Raw genomic sequence first — 15,773 nt, forward strand, 5'->3', positions numbered from 1 at the left:
CTAATCCTTCACCACTACTAACCTGTTCCCCATCTCTGGTGTTGTCATTTCAAGAATGTTGTGTAGCCAGGTGGTAGTGGTGTGTGCACTTGGGAGGCAGAGGCAGGCGGATCTCTGTAACTTTGAGGCCAGCCTAGTCTACAGAGAACTAGTTCCAGAACAGCCAGAGCCATGCAGAGAAACCCTGTCTTGAAAAATAAAAACAAAACCAAAAAAGAATGTTGTGTATACTTTAAGACCTAGGTTTCTTCATCTTTGGTCAGCATAGTTCCCTTGAAGTCCTTAACAAGCTGGGTACATCAGTAACTCTTTTTTTATTGGTGAATAGTTTTCCATACGTGTGGATGTACTATAATTTACTTAGCCATCCACTCATTAAAGGATAGCTGAGTTATTTTCAGTTTGACAGAGTAATAAAACAGCTATGAATATTCACGTACACATTTTTGTCTGACCATGAGTTTTCATTTCCCTGAAATAAAAATATAACTTCTGAACACAATTTACATGTAAGTAAATATTTAGGTTTTTTTCTCGTTGGTTTTTTTGAGACAGGATTTCTCTGTGTAGCCCTGGCTGTCCTAAAACTCATTCTGTAGACCAGACTGGCCTCAAACTCACAGAAATCAGCCTGTGTCTGCCTTCCAAGTGCTAGAATTAAAGGAGTATGCAACTACTGCCTGGAGAATAGTGTAGTATTTTTTTAATGGCCTTTTCCAAATTGGCTTCATCATTTTACATTCCTGCTGGCAATGTGTGCCTAGTCCAATTCTTCCATGTCTGACAGAATTTGGTGCAATAACATTTCTTTTGTTATTATAATGTGGTCATAATTGAGCATCTTGTGTGTGTGCATTTGTGATTGTTCTGTGTAAACACATGTACACATATGTGAAAGCCAGAAGTAAGAATTGAGTGTGCTGGAGTTAGATATGTGTCCCGCTGCACCCAGGTTTGTGAATGCTGAAGTGCAGATGCAGGTTCTCATCAGGCACTGGCTGACAGCCCTCTCACCACCCTGATGGTCTTTTCAAGTGCTTCAGAGAAAGGTCTACTTAAGTCTCTTTCCCATTTTCTTCCTGAATTGTTTGTCTTTTACTGTTGAGGATTCTTTTTAATTTTTTGACATTTTGTTTCTTTATGTTTGTATGTTTGCTAAGACACATGTCTGTTCACCACATGCATACAGTGCCACAGGAGGCCAGAGAGGTCAGATTCTGGAACTGCAGTTACAGTCAGATGGAACCACCATATGGGTGCTAGGAATCAAACTCAAGTGGTTAAGAGCACTGGCTGCTCTTCCAGAAAACTTGAGAGCCCCTTGCTGCCTGGTTTTTAGACTCTCTATGTATGTAGACGGGTATTGCTGCCTGGTTTTTAGACTCTCTATGTATGTAGACGGGTATTGCTGTCTGGTTTTTAGACTCTGTATGTATGTAGACGGGTATTGCTGTCTGGTTTTTAGACTCTCTATGTATGTAGACGGGTATTGCTGTCTGGTTTTTAGACTCTCTGTGTATGTAGACGGGTATTGCTGTCTGGTTTTTAGACTCTCTGTGTATGTAGACGGGGTATTGCTGTCTGGTTTTTAGACTCTGTATGTATGTAGACGGGTATTGCTGTCTGGTTTTTAGACTCTGTATGTATGTAGACGGGTATTGCTGTCTGGTTTTTAGACTCTGTATGTATGTAGACGGGTATTGCTGTCTGGTTTTTAGACTCTCTGTGTATGTAGACGGGTATTGCTGTCTGGTTTTTAGACTCTCTGTGTATGTAGACAGGGATTGCTTTGTCAAACATGTGCTTTGCAGATGCTTTCCTCCTACTCTACAGTTTGTCTGTTCAACCACTTTGACAGTCTTGAAAAAAATTGTTGGGGGTTTTCTAACTTTAATTTTAAAAGTTTCATTTGTGTATATTCCCTTAAAATTGTACTTTTGGTTTCAGTTGTAAAGAGTTCTTTGTCTCACAAATATTTTCTCTTTGCTTCTAAATGTTTAAGGTACTTATTACATTTTAGAGTCCAGTCTACAGATCATTTGTCTGAAACTGTTTCTCTTCTAATGCAAGTATTTTGTGCTATAAATTTCTCTCAACACTTCTGAAGAAGTGCTAAAGTTAAAGCTCTGCCTCACAGATTTTGGCTTGTGCTTTCATTCAGTTCTATATTTTCCTGCCTCCGGCCCCACGTGCTGGGATGGCAGCCATGCACCAGCACACCCAGCCCTGTATGCTGTTTCGTTTGACACTTCTTCTTCAGCCTGTATATTAAGAAGTGCTTCTTTTCCAGTGGTTTCGAGAGTCTGCTGTGAAGTCATGCTAACAATGCCTATTTGCTTGTGTTATGATCAGAAAAAAAACTGTTTTCAGTTCTTTTCTCATTCTTAGACTGGCTTATGGCCCCAGGTGTGGTTAATCATGGTGCCATTGGGGACATGTACTAGAGATGTCAGATCAGTGTTCTCAGCTTGTTCCTGTGAGCAGCCAGGGTTGGGAGATCACCTTTCCACTGAGTGCAAGTAGTGCCAGATTGGGGGGAAGAGTAAAGTTTTCTCTTTGGCATTTGACTAAAATAGAGGATGCTCTGGAGGTTTTCCGACATGAGTACCTCTTTTCCAGGTATTTTGGTTAGGACAATCAGGCTGATTCTGTAGGCAGTTCTGACCTGTAGATTTATTTATGCAGCACATTGTTAGGAGTCAGTGAGGTGGGCAGTAAGGGAGCCCAAAGAGTTCAGCACCCAGTGTCCATTCAAGGCCAAGGTGCTAGGCACCTTCCTCTTTCCCTGGAATGATAATCAGTGCTGGCTTTTTTTTAAAAAAATGAAGATTTGGGTTTATTATTATTAAATACCATGTGAATAATAAATATTATTAAGTGCCATATGGAACACCAAAAGTAGAATAATCAGGAGTACTTCTGGAAACATTTTAATCAGAAAACCAGTGATAATATTAGAGCTGAATGGGACACATCCAAAGACCTTTGAGACGCTCATGGTTGTCCTAGGAGCCTGGTATTTGATGATCATGCATTAATTAGCACCCTCGGTAGGGCCTGCATGTGATGAAGGAGTAAAAAACTTACATCTGGCACCACCCACAAAGGGCACTCATTTCCTAGCATTAGTTGCGGCTCCTTTCAAAGCATCCCTCTCCAAACGACACTCTAGTGGAAAGTGATGTTCTGACCTTTTTTCCTCCTTCCGTTTTCCCTAAGGTGGAGAAATGCTTGATGAAATTTTTATGTGGCTTAAAAAGCTTAGCTTATTAAAGTTTAATGTGAAGGTGGCAGCAGCTCAACTGGTTGGAACCTTAGGCTATTTTTTCTTTTAAAAAAAAGAAGAAGAAGCCTGAACTATTAGCAAGAAAAAAAAAACTGAGTTGAAAGGGAAACAGATTTTCCTCACAAAATTCTGTCTTTATACTGTTGTTTCCACAGAACATTCTACTCAGGAGGGCCACATATTCTAAGTAACTTGGCCAACATAGGGTAGTAGTTACACTGCAGATCATTTCACATGTTATATAAAAATCAAATGGTTCACCTTTGGGTTTACTGCTGAGTCTGTAGTGTATCTTCTTGAAAAACTGTCAAAATACTTAAATATTGTGTGGATACCAAGACAATATGTAAATTTAGACCTATTTATTGTATGTACACACACACACACACACACACACACACACACACACACACCCTACCTCATGCATGTGAGATCAGAGGACAACTATCATGAGTTGGTTCTCTACCATGGGTTCTAGGGATTGACTCATCTTTAGGCTTGTACAACAAGCACCTTTCTCCACTAACTCACCAGCCTGACTTAGACCTTTGAATCATTCAGTGATAGTTATTTTATACCAAACAGTGTAAGTCTGGTGCTTTTATATTGAAAGGGTTCATGAAGATTTTTAAAGAAATGTAAATTTTTAAAAACAATCCCATGATTAATATTGTACCTTGTATTAGACCTTTAGTCGTTGTGACAGAATAACTGATAAAAACAAGGGATGACAAATATTTTTGGCTCACAGCTTCAGAGGTTTAAGTCCATGGTCACCAGATTCCATTGCCTCTGGGCCTATGACAAAGAGGAAACATGGAGGAAGGGCATGGCAGGGGAAAGCTACTCACATCATGGCAACCAGGAAGCAAAGAGGAGAGGCAAAACATGGACAAGTTACGCTTCAAGTCAGGTGTAGTGGTATACATGCTTAGAGATTAAAGAAGCAAATACTCAAAGTTTGTTTTTTGTTTGTTTGTCTACATAGTGAGTTTGAGATCAGCCTGGGCTATGTGAGCCCTTATCTCAAAAGAAGAGGGAAAAAGATACCCTTCAACTCCTAGTGGCCTGCTTCCTCCAATTAGGCCCTGCCTTCTCCAGTCTCACCAACTCCAAATGATCTGTTCAGATTCCACTCTATCCACGGACTGCTTAAACAACTGATCAGGTCAAAGCCTTGATAACCTTGTCCTCTGTAGAGATGTGTCCATCATAGGCATCCAGCAATATGCGGTGCTAATTTCCTAGACATCTCTCAGTCCACTCAAGTTCTCAAGATTAAACAGTTCTCTTTAATCCTAAAGCAGTCAAATTTGATTCCTAAAGCAGTAAAATAAAATTGTATTTTAATGTTGAAGAATAAGCCAAATAATAAATTTTTTACAAACTAACAGCCTCCTTAGTTTAAAATAGCTTCTTGGGAAATTTTCTTTAAAAATTATATAAAGTATTTAAACTTGTAAACACTCTAATAATACTTCTTGATTTTATACATACACAAACACATAGTATTCTTGGTTTTGTAAATGCCTCATGGCTACTGAAATAACCTTTTGTTGACCAATTTTACCTTAGATGAGTATCAAATCAAGAATCCATTGCACGCCTGATATAGAAATATATTGAATTAAGCTAGACATTGTGACACATGCCTTTAATTCCAGCACTTGAGAGGAAGAGACTCGTTGAGTCCGAGGCCAGCGTGGTCTACAAAGCAAGTTTCAGGACAGCCAGAGCTACACAGGGAAACCCTGTCTTGAAAAAAACAAGAACAAAAACAAAAAACAAACCAACAAAAATTATATATATATATATACATATATATATATCGAATTTCCCTGCATCAGGAAAGCTAATGTTTTGCACTTATACAGTTAATCTTTGAAAATGACAGGTTTTACTGCTTTCTAAAGTGGGATAGATGGAAATAGTGAATATATTGTAAAGATTTTCCTCCAGTGAAAGAAAAGACATACTCATTTTAGTATTTTAAGAAGGTAGAGTGAATTTGTTTTTTATGTTTTTTCAAGAATTAACAATTTCTGAAGACCTGGGAAAGGATATAATTTGAGCTGAGTAGTTCATATTTTGTTATTTGTTTTAGATATTGCAAATACTCAGACAACCTTTTTCATGGCTCTTTCTAATGATCAGTTTATGTAAACAACTAATAGTACTTTCCATAGAGAGAATTTTACCTTCTAAAAGTTATACAAGAGCTTAAGATTTAATTTTTTTCTGCTTTTAAGATCAGGGTGTTTTGAAAACATTCATTGTAAATCCTTGTGATTTATCAAAGAGCCTGCCTGGCATGGTGCAAATAGAGAATGAGCTTCTGATCTCCTGAGAAAGCAGACAGGTGTCATCCAGGCGCTGTGGGGTAGAATTCCTGTTTGGAGGCAATGATATTGCTTTTGGTGAGTCATAGACACTTCACAGAGGAGGTAGTGACGTTTGAGCTGAATTTCATTTCAAAGAATGAAGAAGACTTCATCAGACAATATGAAGGGAAATTTCAGGCAAGTGGATCATTTTCCACAGAAAAAAGGAGGGTTGAATAGTGGAACATTAGGAATGGAGGAAAGGAAAACAGGGCCTGTCAACCAGTGCTGAGTGGGTAAATTGACTACAGTGGAGTTGAATCACAGGCTGAGGAGTTTGGGCTTTGTTCTCTAAGAAGTAAAGGATCAACCAAGGCTTTCTAATAGTACAATAATGCTAAATTTTTCCCAGCCAAGAATGGTAGAAACTGACTGTACGCTGGAGACAGAGGCAGGAAGATTAGGAGTTCAAAGCTAACCTGATCTACATGAGACTGTCTTTTAAAAAGAAGAGAATGAAAAGCAACTTTCTCCTGATAGGAGAGCCTTAAAGGAGAAAATGAAGAGCAAAAGCAGACAGTTAATAAAGCAGATGTATAAAGGTTGGGGAGCAGTCAAGGCATAGGGAGATAGTTTTTGAAAAAATCAGACATAAATAGTGAAATAGTGAATGAAAGATGTAGAAAGGATAGTCTGAATCAAGAGCAAATAAGATTCATAGCCCCTGAATTTCACCAATGTTTCAAGAGAGGACCCAAATAGGTGCTGATATAGGCCTAATTCTACATTCATGGGAAAGCTCTGATGACTGGAAGCCCTGATACTTCATCAGAGTAACTGGTCCTCAGAACACAGTGATCCTGAATGAATTCCTGTCAGATTACATAGTGTGAGTTGTTTCGGGCTGGTCAGTGGATAGTCACTTGCCTCCAAACCTGACAGCCTGAGTTCAGTTCCCTGGTCAAGGAGAGGACTGATTTCTACAAGTTGTCCTTTGACTCCCACATGTATGTCACGATGAATGAGTACATGCACATGTATATACACACACATATATACACAATAAATAAATAAATAAATGGTTTAGGAAGTTAAATAGTATGGTTTGTTTTAAATTGTGTCCTACCAATTTAAATCACTTTTGATACTTTGTCCTCAAGTACAGAAGTGGTTCAGCAGTTAAAGAGTTTTTGCTGTTCAAGCAAGAGGTCTGGAGCTTGTATCCTAGCACCCACATGAAAGCCAGGTGTGAGCTCCTATACCCTGGTAACCCAAACATGGCCAGAGACAGGCAGATCTGGAGTGCACAGTGGCCAGCGAGCCTAGCCAGAATAGTGAGGCCCAGGTCCAGAGAGGGACCTTGTCTCAAGGTGGAGAGTAAGAAGAAAGATGCCTAATGTCATTCATCCTCTGATCTCCACACATGAATACATAGACAACCAAGTCTGCACACATGTATGTACACACATAAATGATAAATAAGTAAAATTAATAAAGTGCTCAAATGAAATGTATATGATCTTTAAAATGATATTCAGCCTCCCTCATAGGTTAAATATATAAGACCATATTGAAATAACATTTCTTATTGCTCCATTTGCCAAAGAAATCTAAAATTTGGTGACATAATTTCTTGGCAAGGTTATAGAGAAAACAGGTACTGGTATAGGTTGATAATAGTTCTTGTGAGGAGGCAATTTATAACACCTAGTACAATGATATAAGTGATTATCCTTTGTCTTAACTTCTCCTTTAATCCCAGCACTTGGGAGACAAAGGCAGGCAGATATGAATTTCAAGCCAGCCTGGTCTACAGAGCAAATTTAAGGACAGTCAGGACTACACAGAGAAACCCTGTCTTGAAAAACAATAGCAACAAGTGGTAACTGTACTAGTCTGTTCCTTTTAATGTTGTTTATGATAGGAAGACTTGAAATGATCAGATGTCCACCAATAGATACCTGGTTGTTAAAGTAGTTCTCTACACAGTCAATACTGAGTGTTTGGAGTCATCTGTAGCTGTACATGTGAAGGGAGTGCTGACAATCTCTCTGTGCTTCTGTGAATCCATCTCTAAGGTGTATTGTTAAGCAAGATACGCACTTGTAAGTAGAGGAGGGCTATGCAATTGCATTCATATATATGGATATATAAAGCATACATATGTACTGCAAGTATGTATACTTAACATTTATATATATATGTGTGCTTATTTTCAAAGTGAAACAATATAAGGATAAAGCATCAATTATTATTTGAGGAGGAAAGGAAATGAGATTAAAGAAGCTCAAAGTTAAACTTCTTGTACTTCATTTTATGGTTTTGAGTTTAGAATCACATGTTTTAATTGCTAGAATAAATGGGATTCCAGCTATTATTAGTCCAACTACTCAGGAGGCTGAGGCAGGAGGGTTGCTTTGTGTCAGAGGTTTGAGACTGAGTCAACCTGGAAACACAAATGAGTAAGTAAAAATTAAAAATAAATGTAGACAACTATTTGGGATGGTGGCACAAGTGCAATGAGAGGTTATTTTCAGAGACTCGGTAGTAATGTAGTATGGGAATTTCATACAATTTATTCCTAGCATAGTCACCTCCTAATTCCTCCCAGATCCACCCACCAACTTCCAAATTGCTTTCCTCTTTAAATAACCCTGTAATCCAGTTTGTGCTAGATGTGGAGCCAAACACCAGAGCATGACTGACCTGCCAAGGACCACATCCTTATGAAAATTGACTCTCCTCTCCCTGAAGCCATCAGCTTGTCAGTACCTCTTCAGCTAGGGTGGGAGCTCATGAAAATCTGCTTGTAGGCAGATTTTTGGTCAGGACCGAAGGCTCCCAAATAATGACTTGAAGACATTGTTAATTATGAAAGTTCAGCTGATAGCTTAGGCTTTTTTTCTGACTTTTTTAAAAGATTTATTTATTTATTATGAATACAACATCCTGCCTCTGTGTATGCCTGCATGCCAGAAGAGGGCACCAGAACTCATTATGGATGGTGGTAAGCCACCATGTGGTTGCTGGGAATTGAACTCAGGACCTCTGGAAGAGCAGTCGGTGCTCTTAATCTCTGAGCTATCTCTCCAGCCCCTCTAACTATTTCTTATAACTCAAATTAACTGATTTCTATTATTTTAATTTCTGCCTCATGACTATATTACCTCATCTCCATATTGCCCATCCTACTTGCTCAGCATTTCCTGGTGTCTCCACTCTTCTCCTTCCCAGTGTCCTCTGTACCTGAAAATCCTGTGTAGCTATTGGCCATTCAGCTTTTTAGTAAACCAATCAGAGTGACACATCTTCATGATGTTGTTTTGTTTGGTTTGGTTTTTCTAGACAGGGTTTCTTTGTATTGTCCTGGAACTCGCTCTGTAGATCAGACTGGCCTCATCAACAGAGATTTGCCTGCCTCCGCCTCACAAGTGCTGGGATTAAAGGCATGTCCACCAATGCCGGGCACGTTTTCACAATGTACAAAAATATTATAACATTTCCCCTTTTATATCTAAATAAAAAGGAAAGGTTTTAACTCTAACACAGTAAAACTATATACAGTAAGAACAATTATCAAGTTATTGTCTAAATTGAAAGGAAAGATATTATCTTTAACAAATGAAACTATATTCAATAAGAATAATTATTAAGTAAAAATTGCATTCATAATGTCCAGTCCATTTGTATTTTGCATATTTGGAGAAAATACTCTTACTGTTTGTCTTATCTTGATGAATTTAAAGTTTTATATCTAAAACATTTTTATTATAACTTGTATTATCATTTTAAAACTATCTTTTTAGACCTCAAACATTTTTTAGATAAACAATATAAGCTTTTATGTCTCTCAACCTTATAAACTTTGCATCTCTTATGTATGTTTATTTCTGAATTGGGTAACAGGAAAACTGTAAAACTGTAACTATCTAGTCTTCAATCTCCATCAAAGACCCAAGAAGGATAAAATATTACTTGAATAAACAGGAAGTGCAGAGCAAACAACTTTCAAAACTATGTTTTCTGTGGAAACAAAAACATAACCTCTTTCCCAACATAACATATTTTTTACTTCCATTTTGAAGCTAAGACAGTTTTTAAATATATAGGTGATGGTACATGCCTTTAGTCCCAGCACTCGGTAGGCAGAGACAAGCAGGATCTCTGAGTTTGAGGCCAGCCTGGTCTACAGAGGGACTTCCAGGACAGGCTTCAAAGCTACACAGAGAAACTCTGTCTCGAAAAACCAGATTGGTTTAATTTAGTAGTTTTTATAACCCAGTGTCTCTCAGCAGCCATCATGCTCATCAGCAATCCAAATGTAAAGTCTACAGCTCCTTCAGGGTCCAGCTACCTGTGTATTTTCCACCCCTGTGGGACTTATTCTTTCTTATTATTTTTAAACACACTGTAACCTGTTTAGAGGTTGGTTTTGTTTTGTTTTTTCCTATCTGAATCTGTCTTTATTTAACATTTGCAGCATTCTCGGATCGAGTGAGACAAATCTTAAACTACTGTGTCAGCTGCCTGGTGTGGCTCAACTTAGCACATGTCTCTGGGAGCTGGATCCAGCCCACAGTTAGTCTCTGTATGTTGAGCCTACTGGAGAGACCTCAGTCAACAGGAAGCCATGCCAGAAAGCCAACTTTTTTTTAGCTTTCTCAGGCCTTATGTAGATATACATGGCCCCATGTTGAGGCATATTTTTCTTTGGGACCATCAGCTCCCCGATAATGACATGGAGACTTACTAATTATGAAAGCTCAGCTAATAGCATAGGCTTGTTTCTTAATAGCTCTTAAACTTAACCCTTCTCTATTAATTTACTTTCTGCCTTGTGGCTTTATTGCCTCATCTCTGTATTGCCCATCCTGTTGGCTCAGCATCTCCTGGCATCTCCACCTTTCTTCCCAGCATCCTCTGTGCCTGGAAATACTGCCTAGCTATTGGCCATTCAGCTTTTTATTAAACCAGTCAGAGTGGCACATCTTCACAGTATACAGAAAGATTATTCCACAACACATGCTAGAATGTTGACTGGCTTGATCTTGTACCAACAACCAGAGCTCCTGTGAATTCATAACTTTTAGTCCTGTCCTGTCAAGGAGACACTATTTCACTTCAAAGTACCTTTTTAAAGATTTTTTTTACTTTATGAATGGCAGTGTTTGTGTATATGTCTGTATGCATGTGTGCTTGGTGACCTCGGAAGTGCAAAGAAGACGAGGGCATTAGATACCCTGAAACCAGGGTTACTGATGACTATGAGCTTATATGTTAATGCTAGGTACTAAATGGGTCTTCTGCAAAAACAATGAGTACGCTTAACTGTTAAGCCATCTCTCCAGCTCCAAAGGAACTTCTTTTAGTAGTACATTTCTTTTGGAGTATAATCTAGGATCTGTTTTAAAGTCTAAGCTGCAGTCAGTACTTTGTTAGCAATATTAGGATAAAACATAATCAATAAAATTAAAAATCAGGATTTTAAGATAGGTGGTACACTCATTTAATCTCAACTTTCAGGAGGCAGAGCCAGGTGGATCTCTGAGTTTGAAGCCAGCCTGATCTACAAAGTGAGTTCCAGGGCAGCCAGATACACAGAGAAACTCTGTCTCAAAAAAAAGAAAAGGATTGAGGTTTTTCCACTTTCTGATTTGTTTGTTTGTTTCGTTTTGTTTTTCAAGACAGGTTTCTCTGTGTATCTGGCTATCCTGGAACTCACTCTGTAGACCTGGCTGGCATTGAACTCACAGAGATCTGCCTGTTTCTGTGCCCCTCCAACCCAGTGTTGGTATTAAAGGTGTGTGCCACCACCACCAGGCCCACTTTCTGATTTGAAACTTGCTGCCAAACTGAGTCAGTGTGATGCTGATATAAAATATAAAGAGTATATTAATGTGGTGCTGGTATAATATATATAGTATATGAACCCATGGAAATTTGGCCAAGAGTGCTTGCTCCTCAGCAGTGGTGCTGGAGAAATCTGAGATCCATTAAAAAAAAAAGGATGAAGTTGTACCCTTAACTATGCATGAAAGTTAACTCAAAATGAACCAAAGTCCTGAACATAACAGTCATAAAGTTTTTAATACCAAGAAAACAGAATTTGGTATTGATTTCTTGGATATAACCAAAACATGGGTAACAAAAGTAAAATTGATAATTCTAGATGATATCAAAAGCAAGGATACAACCATGAAATGTAATGAAATTGTAATGTAATAAGATTTTACAAAGGATTAAAGCACAGACTATGTATAAAGAACTCTTACATTTCATTAACAAAAAAATTGTTTAAAAAATAGACAAAAGACATGAATACAAACTTCTCCAAAGAGAATATGCAATGGTCGATAGGCAGATTTTTAAAACAGTCAGCCTTCTAATTAATTAGGGAGGTACTAATGGAAGCCTATCAGGATGCTTAAAGTAAATTGTGTGTGTGTGTGTGTGTGTGTGTGTGTATGTATTTTATAAAAACAGAAAATGACAGCTACTGGTGTAGATACAAGGAATATAACTGTGGTGCATTGCCAATAGATAAATAAATTGATGTGTCCACTATGAAAATGCATATGATAATATCTAAAAATGATAAATATTAACAGGAACTTAATATATTTATAGCAGCATAATTCACATTAGTCAAAAAGTAGAGGCAGTTCCAGAGTTTATCTGCACATGAATATTTGAATAAAATGTGATATGAACTGGACATGATGGCACATGCCTATAAATCCAGCACCTGGTAAGCTTAGGCAGAGATTGTTAAATGTGATACCAGCATGGAGTACTTATCAATAGCTTTTGCCAAGAAAATTTGTATATACAGTAGAATGTCATTCAGCTTCAGAAAGGAAGGGAATTCTGAGGCATGCTACCACAGCAGTAAACCTTAGAAAATATATTGCTCAAAACTGTGATTCCTCTTCTATAAGCTATCTGAAATACCAGAATCATAATAGTAATTACCAAAAGATGTATGAGTGAGTTTGAATGCACTGCCACAAATACACTTAATTCACCGAGCTACATACTTAAAAGTGGTTAAGATGGTAAATTTCATGCTACATACATGTTAACCACAATTTTTAATTTTTTGAAATTCTGAAATGGACAGTGGTGGTTGTACACCTTTAATCCTAGCATCTGGGATTTAGAGGCAGGTGGATCTCTGTGAGTTCAAGGCAAGCCTTGGTTCAGATGACAACCAAGGATACACACAGAGAAACCTTGTCTCAAAAAAGAAAAAAATCTAAAATATGGTTACAGTGCATTATTGAGTTTATAAAATTTGTATAAGCATAAGGGGTAGGAAAAATAGCACAAAAAGACGAGGCGTTGGTGGCGCACGCCTTTAATCCCAGCACTTGGGAGGCAGAGGCAGGCAGATCTCTGTGAGTTCGAGACCAGCCTGGTCTGCAGAGCTAGTTCCAGGACAGCCTCCAAAGCCACAGAGAAACCCTGTCTCAAAAAAAAAAAAAACAACAACAAAAAATCACAAAAGACAAGAGGAAGAAATAATGGTGCTGGCAGCATGGAGGATCACACCCAGGATCTCAGGAACCAGGAGGCTGAAACCAAATGATTATGTGAAATTTAGGCCAGCCAGTAGAGTGAGACCTTGTCTCAAAACAGGTTGCAGGGGGACAGAGAACTATATATGTTCTTATACAGTGGTGTAACTGTGGTTAAATATACATGCATTAACCCTAAAGCAGCCGCTAAAATAATAGAATAAAGAGTTATCAAAATGGCTCAGCTCATGAAAGAACTTGCTATACAAGCCTGATGACCTGAGTTCAGTCCCAAAACCCACATAACCAAAAGATAGATCTGGCTCTTGCACATTGTTCTCCCATCTTCACAGAAGTTCATGTATACATACACAAATTAATTCATGTAAAAACTTTTAAGAGTTCTAGTCGTACCCAACAGAGGAGATGGCTAGGACACATGAAGTAGGAAGCAAGTTCCAGGCGAAACGATTTACAGATAAAAAAATCTAATAACCCTGGGGTCTGAAATATTTGGTGTAAATATATAATTCAAAAGCAGAGATTAAGATAATGGATTTTTTAAAAAGCAAGACCCATCTATGTGCTGCCTCCAAAACTGCTCAGCCAGACAGTGGTGGTATACAACTTTAATCCCAGTGCTTAGAAGGCAAGGGCAGGCAGATCTCTGTGAATTCGAGGCCAGCCTGTTCTACAGGGTGAGTTCCAGGATAGCTAGGGCTGTTACAGAGAGAAACCCTGTCTTGAAAAACCAAATATGTGTGTGTATGTATGTATGTATGTACATATATATTATATAATATATACATATAATATATAAATGCATGAGACTAAGGAGGTATTTCAGGAGCATGATGCTTGTATATATAAGTGTTAAAATGCAAATAAATAAAAAACTGACAAAAGCATACCTTAGTAACACAAAATAAACTTTTAAATGGTTATATTAATGCCAACGTAAATTTTAGAGCTCTGCTGTCTCTGGGGATTTAAGTTATTTCTTAATAAAGCAGTCATTTAAACAATAAGACAGCACAGTCTTAAATGCCTAGTGGCAAGGCTTTGTAAACAGAGGCAAGAGCTGCTGGCCTGCCTTCTCAGTCACTGAGGGATGGACAGCCCAAGAGGAGCTAGAGTGGGAAAGACTTACATGGCCAACTATGTAGCCTGGTGAACATTGGTAGAGAACTTCATCCAACAAAATCAAAATATACATTCTACTGACATACATTCCAGGCCATAGAACAACAGAGTCAAGTTTACACAAATATAGTATGTCCACCGACCACTTGAAATTAAATAAATCAATAGCATAAAAATTTCAATAACCCCCAAATATGTGAATATTAACCCATAGTCTTAGAAAATCAAAAGAGAAAATGTAAACCATTTGAACTGAATGAAACACAAGACAGTCCATCAAAATTAAAATACTGTCTCTAAAGCAGTGTATGAAAATAAACTGTCAGCTCTAGCCACGGGGTTTCAACATGTTTTTAAATGAGTATCACATGTACCCCTTAAATGTATGCAGTTTAAGCCCATTATATCTATATAAGGCTGGTTTTTTTGTTTGTTTTCAAGTGTGACAGATGGGACTCAGGCTAAAGAGACTTGAAAAACATAGCAACTAAATAATATTTAGACTTTATATCCTGGTTCATATAAGCCAGCTACCAAAAGACATTCTGGGGCCTCAGCGATTAAGAGCATTTATTAAGTAAAACAGTAACATCAAACAAAAACCCCTGTCAGAGATGGAAAATGAAGACTGGATGAAGTGACAAGTTGATATCCTTAAAATACAGGGGAATTTTTAGATGAAATTACAAGCAAAATATTGATAGTTAAAGCTGGATGATAGATACAAAGATGTTCAGTAAATTATTTGATTTTGATTTTTAATTTTCCCCTAATGCTCTCCTGTTTTTCTTTTCACACAGCACAGTGTGAGGTCTCCCATTTTTTTATCCTCCCTATTCTTTCAGCTTTTATCTGCCTCTACTCAGTTTAAAATCTAATTGTATTTAGAGTGGCTGCCTTAAACAGTCTCAGTTTGTGTCTGTTATCCAGTGTGAGCACAGACTCACAAAACATTCTGATTCTTTTGTCCAGAGTCCCATCCTGTGCCTGGCTCCTCCTTGCTTAGTTTCCCAAGTCTTAGCTCCACCATCACTTCCTCAAAGCCTTCCCTGGCATTCTTCCCTTTCCTAACCCATCACTTACTACCACATGAAATGCATTCCTTGGTCATTTCCTAAGTTCACATGGCTTCTTAAGGCTACAGGTTCACTGTCATATCATCATTGTGTTGTTGGTATCCAGCATTGCTATTTGTGACTTGGCAGTGTTGGAGAAGTACAATTTTAGAAATTATCTGAGTTAAACCTAGACAAGCAAACACCCTTTTCTAATATCACAGAGAATAGTGTGAGCTGAACCAGGAGTAGACTTGTCACTATGTCTGTTCTCAGTGCTGTAATGAGAACTTAGTGAGGGCTTTCCTGGTTTCTTTTGCTAAGACAGTTCATATTCTTAACAGTGCTTATTGGTAGAGCACACTGCAAAGCTCTCAGGGCAGTCGTGCCGTGCTAGAGGATGGGGCAGCACTGATAGCATGACATCACACAGTACACAGATAGCATGACA

General features: G+C 38.1%; 1 protein-coding gene across 3 annotated transcripts in view; it reads left to right on the top strand.

Annotated features, from left to right (window-relative positions):
• Positions 1–15,773, top strand: part of Rnf130 (ring finger protein 130) — a 110,411-nt gene that overhangs the window by 49,769 nt on the left and 44,869 nt on the right. The gene's annotated exons all lie outside the window — the stretch shown is intronic.

The sequence above is a fragment of the Mesocricetus auratus genome, unplaced genomic scaffold, assembly GCF_017639785.1.
Source record: "Mesocricetus auratus isolate SY011 unplaced genomic scaffold, BCM_Maur_2.0 Super-Scaffold_100007, whole genome shotgun sequence".
Lineage (NCBI taxonomy): Eukaryota > Metazoa > Chordata > Mammalia > Rodentia > Cricetidae > Mesocricetus > Mesocricetus auratus.